The 12,291-nt window shown below is 29.8% G+C and overlaps 1 pseudogene; it reads right to left on the reverse strand.

Moving 5' to 3' along the window:
• Positions 1-5,094: 5,094 nt before the first annotated feature.
• LOC149529215 (bidirectional sugar transporter SWEET2a-like) lies at positions 5,095-10,635 on the reverse strand (annotated as a pseudogene).
• Positions 10,636-12,291: the final 1,656 nt, after the last annotated feature.

Genomic DNA, 12,291 nt, shown 5'->3' on the forward strand with positions numbered 1-12,291 from the left:
TAAAAATTGCTTTAAGTAAACACTTTGTTTAATTTTAAACCTAATAACTATTATAGAAATATTATACAAGATAATAACTAATTGATCTACAAAATATAAATGAATCAAAATCATTTAATTTTTAATCTCTATTTTTAAAAATAACTAATTTTATCATTATTTTGAGAAGAAAAAACAATTCTATGATGTTGTATAAACCCCTATATTATTGCCTCTTTGTCATTTAGAAATTACTTTATAACATCCTTATTATTATTATTATTATTATTATTATTTTTTAAGAACATCCTTTATCCCTCTAAATTATTGGTTCTTAGACTTCTACGAATTACTCTATAACATCCTTATCCGGGGAGAATAAAAGTCCACAAAATCAAAATTGGATGTTGGCCTTACCATGTGCTTTCCTCCAAATTCGATTCCTTTTAATTTCGTCGTTCCTAGTAATCATTAGTGTTCCTTTACCCATTTCAATACATTTTTCCTACTAGTTATCATTGTAGTTTGAAATTGAATGAAAGCGCAAAGAATTAACTCATGAGCAAACGTTTAGAAAAATTGAATTGATATCACATTAATTAGTACTTATCTTTACACGATTCAAGAGTGAACAATTACTATTATGTTTTTCATTATAATTAATATTAGTAATTTGATTAAAATATTTGATAGAATATTTGAAGCGTAATATGATTTAGGTGAAATCTTTTTTTTTCATATAATTATATATGAATAACATATATCTATTGATTTTTCTTTAAATATGACTATAAATATCACATCTTATTTCTAGCTAATGTGAAAAAGTAAATAAATATTTTCTTATTAGATTATATATAAATCAGTTATTTCACCTCCTCCTATCAATATTTAATTTTTTTAATTCTTAAATTTTCAAGATTTTATAAAAAAACTCATAATTTTAATCTTGGTTAATTTTCTATTTTATTATTACTTTTTACTTTTAAAATATTCTTTTACATATATAAATTTTATCTAGTTGAAAAAAGAGTTCATTCTTTTTCTTATCTTAAATAACTAAATGATAAAATTATTATCTTTTAATATTGATATTAAAGCATTCTAATTTCTAAGATCTTTTTTGAAAAATGAGAAACTACTATTCTAACTTTAATTTTTCAATTATTATTTTCTATGACTAATTTATAAACAGATAAAACAATGACATCGAAAAAATTAAAGAAATAAAAATATGAATCTTTGTAATCTATCCTTTCATTTCTATTTATTTTGATTGTATTAAACAACATTTGCAAAATTCTTATTTTATTTTAATAATGAGAAACTAACAATTAGCTTGTTTTCCCTTCATTATCTTTACTGAAAGAGTTTAAGCTAGTTGTTGAGCCACTCGGTGTAAAGCTTAAGATTATAAAGATTTGAAGATCATATTTACATAACATTAGCTCTTTACAATGATGTATTATATTTTTCTTTGGACACATCTACAAGTTTTATATAAATTAACTTTAAAAAATATTTATTATTAGTTTATATTTAAAACTAGTACTTGTACCCCATAGGTTCAGGAGTCACGACAATGTCTAATGCTACAATCTTGACTTTGATTATTCATTTTTATTCACTTTTAATCTACAACTTCTTGGAAATCAAATAAACGTTTCGTCCTCATCTGCTACAAGTGTTCCTTCAACCAAGCTTTCATTGGAGGAGTCTAGACCTTGTCAGCTGTTTCAGATTAACCTTATTTGTGTTAATACAAAATGATATAATTTGTAATTAGCAGATAACTTAGTTAGAGGATGTAGTGAATTTGAATTTCCCCTATCCAATTTCCATTGGAAGTAATTTGGCTTTTAGTTAGAGGACGTAGTGAAGTTTGAATTTTCCCTATCCAATTTCCATTGGAAGTAATTTGGCTTGTTAGCTTATTTATAGAGTTAATGAAGGAAGTTATTCTTGGTTGAGCTGAACCAAGTGTGGCTACCTAATTCTTAAAACCTTTGAGTGCATTTGTAGCTAAAGGATATTTTCAGAACTGTAATGTATAATAGAAATGTATAAAAATAATTATACAAATGAATATGACAAATAAATATATAATAGAAATGTATAAAAATATATTAGACATTAAATGTACATATATTATTAATGAGTAAATAAATATTATAAGAATTATGAATTCTTGTTTCTGAGTTTGATTGTCTAATGATTTTTTAAATAAGTACTACAAGATCTATGAATTCTTGTTTCCAGTTCGATTGTGTCACATTTTATTACCATCGAATCATACACAATCACACCCAAACATAAGAATTCATTATCATGAATTGTGAAAATATTTGAAAGGATTTAAACAGAGAATAAAAATGTCGCAATAAGAAGAAATACACAACACCAGATTTATCCTAGTTCACCACAATAGTGGCTACGTCCAGACTACAGAGTATTAGATTAATGTGTAAAAGTTGATTACAAATGAGTAGGAGCAGCATATAAAAGGGCTCCAATAATATTACAAATGAAGAGTCTTTGGAAACTAAGAAACTCGATTACTGAAAGGAACAATGACTTGACTGTTGGCCTTCACAATATCAGCAATCTTATGTCACTAACAGATGTCCAAAATGTTTTAGCCTCAATTGCCACACAGAAAAGGAGCATGGCAAAGGTCGCTGAAATTGGCTTTGCATTCAACCGCATTTACAGCAATTTCAAACTTCGAATTATATCCCATAACTATTATGTAGACTCGTTGGTGGCCAAATAAAGTTTGTGGGGCTCTTACTTTTTAAATAATTAGAATTGGATTTATACAATTTTGCATTGCAATGTGGACAACACTTCCATGGCATGAGTACAATTGTAATACTACAGGAGCAACAATTTGGAGCAATTTCACTGTTTCTAAACATTTGTCTAGAAAATGTCCATAGAGTCAAATATGAAGGGCTATGTGTTACAAGATCCAGAATCACTAATATCCATAGTGTTTCATACTTATCCATGAGCAAGTAATCAACATACTGGACTTTACATAGTGCATAATCAATTTGATTAACCTCTCTGTTATAACATGACTGATAAGACTATGATTCTGAACTTAAGGTCTATGCGGCACAATTATAAAATTCAGGAATTGAAGTACATTCTTCTTCAGCCTCCGTAGAAGGAACCTCCTTGGGAAAGAATATCTGAAAAGGTTTAGCTGAGTTGAAATGCTGTCCTTTTGATTAGCTCAAGGATCATCATGTATAATAAGTTTGGCTTATTCAATACATAATATCATGTGCACCAGTTTCTAGATTTATCCTTTCTACAAGTGCATAGTGTTCAAGTTCATCTTCTAAAAGTTTGCTCTATGTGTAACTGAAGAATATCAAAGCTTATGTTATTTATTTGATTTCCTGCTTGAAGTTGAGCAGAAACTTCTCTGATTTCCATGCAATGGTTGCGTTCCAAGTTTGCAATAAATTTTTGGGCATACCTTTCACTAAATGGTCTACTTTCATTTCAATAAAGAACATGCGTGCAAGTGAATCCTCATAGGAAATCTTTAATAGTATCTTCATCAAAATGTAGTCAAAATTGCTCATGGCTAATTCACTGTTTGACCAGCTCTTATAGCTCATTGCAGCTTGAACATGAAAAGGCAGTTGAGTAAAGTAATCCTATGACAATGAGACATTTCCAATAATCTTTTTCCAATAGAGATTCCTACTCACTCACTTCCAACAATGCAGCATAGTGAAGTGAGAGGAGATAATTCAAATCTCCAAGCTAAAAGTTAATCATATCATACAAAACATATTTTCTTTATGTTCTCATTTCCAATAGTCATTTAGACACAATATAGTGAAGTGAAAGGAGATAATTCAAATTTCCAAGCCAAAAGTCAATCATGTCATACAAAGTATATTATATTTATGTTCTCGTGCATAGGTTAGTACATAAAATAAAATTTACACCTGTGGCTATCAATGCATCAAATTATTACAATAAATAATTATAACGCATTCATCCTCCAAAAGACTTTTGGGTGATTCCTTTATCAAGGAATCACAAACTTGATATAATTCACCAAACAATTCTAAATGAAGAATTACACTGTGTACAAAATAAATCTATTACACTTCAATAATCCAAAAAAATATAAAATCTTAAAAAATAGCTACATGGTTAACTCCAAGCCGAAAACATCTAAAATTTCAGTAACATTTGAACTTTTCTCAACTAGCTGAAAATGTCTTGACTGTTGAAATTAATATTTGTATTTGGAAAGTAAACAATTGGACTAATGCACTTGAGCCATCAACTTAGATGTCAACAAACTAGAAGAGAAAAACTTGGTGGAATTATTTGATGAGGTTTATCCCAACATGCTTATGATGAAAGCCAAACCAACCATAAATTTTCTTTTAGTGGATGGATCTCTATGTTAACATTTAACTATCAATCAAATATTTGCATGCCTTATGAGCTCCATTATTAAACATTGGCTCAAATTGAATATTTTTATTTCAATAGTGTATAATTTCATGGTAAAAAAACACTATTATAACTCTCTGTCATAGTTACTGTTGATCACACTTTTAGGATATAACATGAAAGATCTAATAAGCTGATGAGAAGCTAATATACACTCAAAACAACATTACTTGGCTTGGGTCTTCAGATTGAAAATCTGATTTTTAAAACTTTCAAATAAAAACTAAACCTTTGTGTGGGTAATTATCAAAGAGTTGATACATATTATTTATTGATTGTATTGAAGTCCGTCTGCTAATTTTTTTAAATGAATATATACCACTTGAGTAATACCATAAGTATAAACAATTGCACCCTTTTATTATCATACTATAGGTAGCAAGTCCTAATTGATAGAAGGCCTCTAAACACCTTTATGCCATCAAAATGACATATGCAACAATGTGCGATCCAAATCATTGATGCAAAAAGAGCCAACACAGTTGTTACAAGCATTTTCAGAGTGACCATAATTATAAATAGTGTGTGATCCAAAACATCCACATGGTTACTACCAGCTCTCAATCACCTACATGGACTCTCAAAATATCATATCTCTTAATGATAGTAACTTACTGGAAACTATTAGACCCTTGAGCTTAACAAATGTTGTGTGTCACAACTTCTCCTCTAACTTTGCTATAATGGAAATATATAATTGTATGATCCCCAAGAAGCTCCCAATCCCATTGGTAACCTAAAAAGGTGGAGATATCCAATGTTCATACGACAAATTGTCAATGTAGATGATTAGATGAACAAATATCATTTTAATTAGGGAAAAACTTTGTCATGTAAATGTGAATAGAAGGTTGAGAAAAATACTCACTGAAACAAAAGGATTGTGGCCAAAAATGCCATATGGAAAGAAGGATGTGCTGATCAAAAATGTTGAAAGAGAGATAATTTTAATGGCATATACTCCACACCATTTGTCTGAACTACTAGCCTTTGCACATTGACAGGACAACTTTGTTACACATTCAGAAGAATTAAAACAAAAAATTCATTTTCAACCAAGCATTGGATCCTATCCATAATTTTTTCCAGAACCACCTTCCCCAAGGATTGTATGTTTCTTCCAAATGTTCAACCATTTAATAACAATGTTGTTTCACATGCTTACAAAAAATCCAAAAAATCTTATTTTCATTGGCGATTAATAACTATTCTTAAATTTACTCGAGTGTAACATGCAAAAGTGACCATAAATACAAATCATCTCATTAGATATTTCATTATAATGTCCTACAAAAATATGAAGGTAATTTCCTTTCTCTAAGAATATGAATAACTCTAGGATCTAGCATAGGATCTTTAAACTAATATAAAAAAATTCAGTCGCGAATCAAAAAATAGACCAAAAGCTCTAGAAGAGTATAAGTGTCTGATAACCAGAGGTTCGTACAATGATAGATAATGGTGATGCAAACATGCATATAAGAGACACTGTGCTAAGACATCCAATGAACATCATTGACATTGGCTGCTTCATAAACCCATATGAAATTGTAACAATATATATATATATATATATATATATATATATATATATATATATAGAGAGAGAGAGAGAGAGAGAGAGCTCTTGATGAGCTGGAGTTGCTACCTTTCAGAACAATGGAAATTGTACTCATTGTTTGATTTTGTAATATCACCTTTCGCAATATCTCATGTATACCATGCTGTAAGCAATCCAAGAAAATTATGGCATTCTTTCTATAGTAGCTATTTTTAAAGATAATAAATCTTGTTTCCATTCATCATGATCAAAGAAAAGATTACGAGGCTTCAACATTATTAACCTATCAAATAAAAGTTAGAAGCTTCATATATGAGTTTTGAATGGGCCATTCTATAATATGAGTTAGAAGCTTCATATATGAGTTTTGAATGGGCCATTCTATAATATGAGTTAGAAGCTTCAACATGTTCTCAACTAAGGGGTATAGTATATCATCAGCCAACAAAAATAGTTTTTGAGCTCACTTCCATGTATATTAACACAACCCACATCTAGTTTTTCATTTATTTATTAATCAATCAAAAACCATATTGAGTTTTTAACTTTTCTATTGATTGACAAGAAGTTGAAACCATGTTGAGATTTTCACTTCTTTGTTGATTGACAAGAAGTGTTGTGCTTCAGGTAGGGATTCAATTAGCAATCTCTTTAAGCATATGGTAATGTTAAACAAGCATTTGAGAGAAATTAAAGTTTAAAAATTGAAACAACACGAAGACTGTCACTTTGTCTTTGATAACCTTTATTTTTATCCAATATATAATATGGTTTGATATTCCCATGATTATTAAAACCCAAAGTACATTGCTTATCAAATGGTAAATCTTATAATACTATTGGAATCGAATAATAGATTACAGTATTCCTATTAGTGACAATAAAACACAAGACACCAAATGTATGAAAATATAGGAGGACAAATGTAAGCTAAAAATGATTTATCATGATATTGCTATCAGGATTGAAACACTGAAACTTCCCGTTAGGTCACCCACCCCAGTACTACTCTAGCCTGAGCACGCTTAACTACAAAGTTTCCTCCATGGTTAAATCCAAAGCTTGCAACCCCGTTTATAAAACCTTCACTAAGTGTTGTGCCTTATGAACCATTCATTAGAAAGCCCCTTAAGCTCATCAATTGATAAGTAGGAGATAATTTCAACAGCAAGTTAAATTGTGATATTGCTATCAGGATTTAACTGTGTGATTTTGAATCAAACTCATTCACCCATTTTACATGAGTAGTGATTCAACATGAATCCATCTCTCATGAGAATAAATGGAACACTTAAGACTCATTGGATCTAGGTAATGCTCACAAGGGTGAAGCACTGGGACTTCTCGGGAGGTCACCCATCCCAGTACTACTCTAGCCTAAGTGTGCTTAACTATGGAGTTTCTTCCATGGTTAAACCCAAAGCTTGCAACCCCATTTGCAAAACCTTCCCCAACTGTTGTGTCTTATGAACCATTCATTAGAAAGCCCCTTAAGCTCATCAGTTGATCAGTAGGAGACAATTTTCACAAGTCAAATTGTCATATTGCTATCAGATTTAACTGTGTGATTTTGAGTCAAACTCATTGACCCATGTTTCATGAGTAGTGATTCAACATGAATCCATCTCTCATGAGAATAAATGGAACACTTAGCACTCATTGGATCTAAGTGATGCTCACATGGGTGAAGCACCTTACTTGTCAAGGCTATACCAATTTATTTTAATAGTTGTACAAGAACTATTCAGCTCTTACTATTACCATATTAAAAAAACATTGTCTCATTCGATCTACTCCATAGACTAAAGATCCTTTATTATCCCCTTTAAAAAATAAGTCACTAATTAATACGTCAAAAAAAACCATAAGTTTACATGAACTAGAAAAAAAATTTGAAATACGTTTGAATGAAAAGATCGAATTTTCCATGTCACCGCCACTCCATGCAAGGTTCCATGTTAGCATTTGGATAATTACTAAAAGAGTCAATACTCTATAAATTTGCTGCATAAAATCTCTGTCAGAATGAAAACTAAAGCATCATAAGAAAGCCTTAAATTATTATTATTAATATCAGATGGGCCGGATTCTCAAAAAATTTCTAAGGGCAGGTCCTCATGTGGCTGCTAGGCTTATTTTGGCATGCAGCCGCTGCTCAATCTAGCAGCAATTTGAGGAGCGGGTAGCCCATGCTTATTGATTTTTGATGCAGCTTATTTTTTGACAAGAATAAGTAGAATGTATTAATACAATTCTTATAATAAATATTGTAGAAAAATGTATTGAGAAATAAGAGGAGAAATAAATGAGAGGGAAAATATTTTGTGGAGCCATTTGTCATTTTTTTAAGCTCCCCTTTTTTTTGGATGCTTATTTTTAAATTTTAAGCTGTAGCTACTCCACAAATGTAAGAATAGATTTCAAATTATTCTTTTTCTGTGATCGAAAATGCTATGGGAACACTCTGGCTGCTTAAATCTGAGCACAAACCATAATTTAAAATAGCATTTTTTAATAGAATTGAATAGCAAAAAACTTGTTATTTGCACAGAAAGTAAAAGAGGTATTTCAAACAATTAAAAGTGAAAGACCGTACTGGTCTATCTTATTTTCTTTGATTTGGTCAGCTCCTTGAGACCGCAAATGGCTGAAGAGTGGTGTGGATTTTGAAAGAGGAAAGGTGGCTGAGTTAGATTTCATGCCTGCAGATTTATGGACGCTTGTTCTTCAAAAAGGGGCATGGTAAATAGGAATCAGATAAAATTATGCCAAAATGCAAAACCCAAAGTTTCCTACAACAATTAAGGAAAAACACGATAAAAAAACCAACAGACGGCTCCCTCCTTCAAATTTCCCAAATAATCTAGAATCTTCTTCTGAAATCACTAGATGAAAAAGCAAATGCATTTTCTAATCACAAAAATTTCTTTAAAGACTTGGTTTCCCTGGTAGCAATCACCGCATCGGGCTGAAGGGCATTGAGTGGAGAGGGAATACTTGAAGCTGGTTAGAGTGAAGCGATTGATTTTTGCGGATATCAGGAAAAGCCCAAATTTGGTGAAAAATGAGAAAATATCAATTCCTCCGTATATCAGATTGCAAAACCGGACACACAAGAATGTTAGGCGTTTGCACGCAATGAATGCATCATTGTCTTATCCGTCCTGTCTTTGTCTGTTTTTTTTTAAATTTTCGTTGATGAAAAATTAATAAAAGCCCAAGAAAATTACCACGGACCGATTAGAAAATAGAAATTAATATGTTTTAATTGATTTTAAAAATCTAACTTTTAAAACTTTAGTCTAGTGCATTTGATTGTTTTTAAAATTAACTGTAACTAGTGAAAACATTAGTTCGCTGGGACTAATAATAAAAGTGCTACTGTTTTAACCGGTCATTCTTAAACACCACACTAACAAAAAAATTAAGCTTGGAAAAAATAAGTCAGCTTTGATTATTTAACACTTTTAGTGTTGGAATGAAGTTTAGTGTGTGATGTTTAAGTCGTCTGATTTTGACCTGTCAATTGAAAAGGCAAAATTGATAATCAATTGTTAAATTTTTTTCATTTTGAAGTACATATTTTCAAACCATTAAAATAAAATTATCTGTCTAATAAACTTGGAGAAGTCTATGTTTTGGGAATGACAAAATTGCACGAACATACTTGCACCATATGGGTTCATTCATTATCTTCTTTAAATACAGTGTTACTACTCCCATGTTCTACCATGGTCTTAAGTTCTAAAAATCTTTAGAAAAATTTAAAAAGATAGTCACATGTCAAAACTGCCATAAGGTAATCATCAAACTATGCAAAAGTCAAATAAGAGTTTATAATTTTATATTCACATGCATTAGTACTATTACACATGCGAGTAGGTGTCCACATGAAATGCATATAATGTATAACATGCTTTGTGTAATGTTTTCACATAATACTCTGACAAAATGGTTCATATCGTGGATAATAAGTACTTCCTTTTTCCTGACACCTGACACCTGGAAGTACACCCAAAATCCTAGAAATGACATTTGAATAGAAAAATACATTCTAGAAATGATAGTTGAGAAGGAAAATAGAACAGGAACGTGGATAGGGACAAAGAGGTTGCTATGCATCTAGTTACAACAATGTGAAATTTTATGTTTTCTAAAATTTAAAAAAATGGAATAAGAATATGTATTTCAATAACACCTATTTTGGTAGAATTGCAAAACTTCATTTTTGAATCAAAAAATAGAATACGTATTTCATTTTTATTTCGTATTCCAATTCCGTTTTGGTGCATCCAAACGAAAAATTCAATTTTTTTAAAATTTACATATGCCTATTCAACTTGTATTCTGCTCGCCAAAGGAGCCCTAAAATAAAAAACATACCTGTGCTTCCTTCCAAGAATATGCAATATAGAAAAGTTGAAAAACTACTCTTGTCCCATTGACTGTGGTTAAGAGGACATTGTCTTTGGATACAATCGGAAGACCATACCAACTGCAAATCAAACAATTCAAGAGAGCAAAGATATATGGAAGACAATGAAAATTCTCTATATTGCTTCATTCCTCCTCACTTTGACAAACGTAGGTATGCAGTCCACAATAAATACATTTTGTTAAACAAGAAATCAAGAGTATTTTAGCAGACCCTTATAGCCATCCATATATTTAGCCGATTAGGCTATTTAGTTTATTAAAACTTATTTGACCGAAGCAGAAATTCTTAACAGACTTCAATGCAAAGATGTAAATTCATAAATATATCAATATATCAGCAGGCGAAATGAACAAAATTAATCTGTCACTTAAGTGACCGAATTTACAAAGGCATGTTATGACGCAACATCTAAATGGAAAACTATCAATTCTGAATAATATAGAGATTCTATAGAAAGTAAAGAATATGCAAATAAAAGTTAGCAAATTCAAGCAAGTTTAAAGTTGACTGAATAGTAGATCAAATCCTCAAAAGTTGCTCCATGCTCTTCAATTGCATTAATTGCTTACTAATTACTCTTTTCTCATACAATGATCCTGCATCATTTGCATCGATATCGAGCAACATCGGTCAGCCACATCTCCCTTTCCCGTTACCCTTGTGCCATACACTCAACCGCATCAGAAATAAAATTCCGTCAGGCACAAAACGAGATTCCCACATGGACGGGACAATTCTTGGTCGTGAATCTCGTAGTAAATAGCCTAATCAGCCAAATATCAAAGTAAAATTTTGAAAATCAAAATAAAATTACACATTAATAGTTTCAACTATATTCAACATAAGGGATGCCATGCACCCACCCAAGACCCGCTGTGCTGTCCTTTCATCATTGTCGGTCCGACATATATAAAATAAATCGAGAATTGAATATATATATATATGTGTAAGCTAGTAACATTCTGATGCATTGTCCTATAAAATTTTTTTAGATCTTTTCTAAACTTTTGAAAATAAGATATTGGAAAATAATAAGTTATATATATTTTATTTACTTATTTATTAAAACATTTTTTTCTACTGTTGGCATTAGAAAAACAATTTTTTTTCACTACTTTAGAAACATCTTCAATTTCAATTTAAAAAGTAAGAAGTTTCTTTATCTTTGTATCTTAAAAAGTAAGAAGTTTCTTTATCTTTGTATCTTTCTTTGGACAGACTATAAATTATTACTAATTCTTAAAATATCAATAAGTGCAACCTTTCAACTCATCATTCTATTAGTTCACCATTTTATTAAAACAACCAAATGTTTACATTGATGAATGCTTCACTAAATCCTCTCGGATTAATTAAAAACAAATTAAAAAAAATTCACAACAATTTCAAAGTTCCATATGTAAAATTATTAATTGAATTACGAAAAGACTTATAAAATAGGTATAAATTAATTTTTTTATTGAATGACTTTTTTATGATTAATATAAATTTATTTTTGAAATTATATATATATATATATATATATATATATATATATATATATATATATATATATATATATATATATATATATATATATATAATTTTATTAAAAATTATATATATATTTTAAAATTTTAAATATAAATTAACTTTTTAAAGTTTTTTAGTATATGTATCTAGTGTATGTGATTGCCTCTAAAGACATTCATATATTTAGAAATAGTCTTAGGAGATTTATGAAAATATTTTTTTAAAAATATTTATGAAAAAATTATTATAACTTTTTAAAGTATTATATCAACAATAATGTCAACTATTAAACATTTAATGATTTAATTTT

This window comes from Cupressus sempervirens, chromosome 11 (assembly GCF_028749045.1).
Source record: "Cupressus sempervirens isolate cs-2001-9-10 chromosome 11, ASM2874904v1, whole genome shotgun sequence".
In the NCBI taxonomy this organism is placed as follows: domain Eukaryota; kingdom Viridiplantae; phylum Streptophyta; class Pinopsida; order Cupressales; family Cupressaceae; genus Cupressus; species Cupressus sempervirens.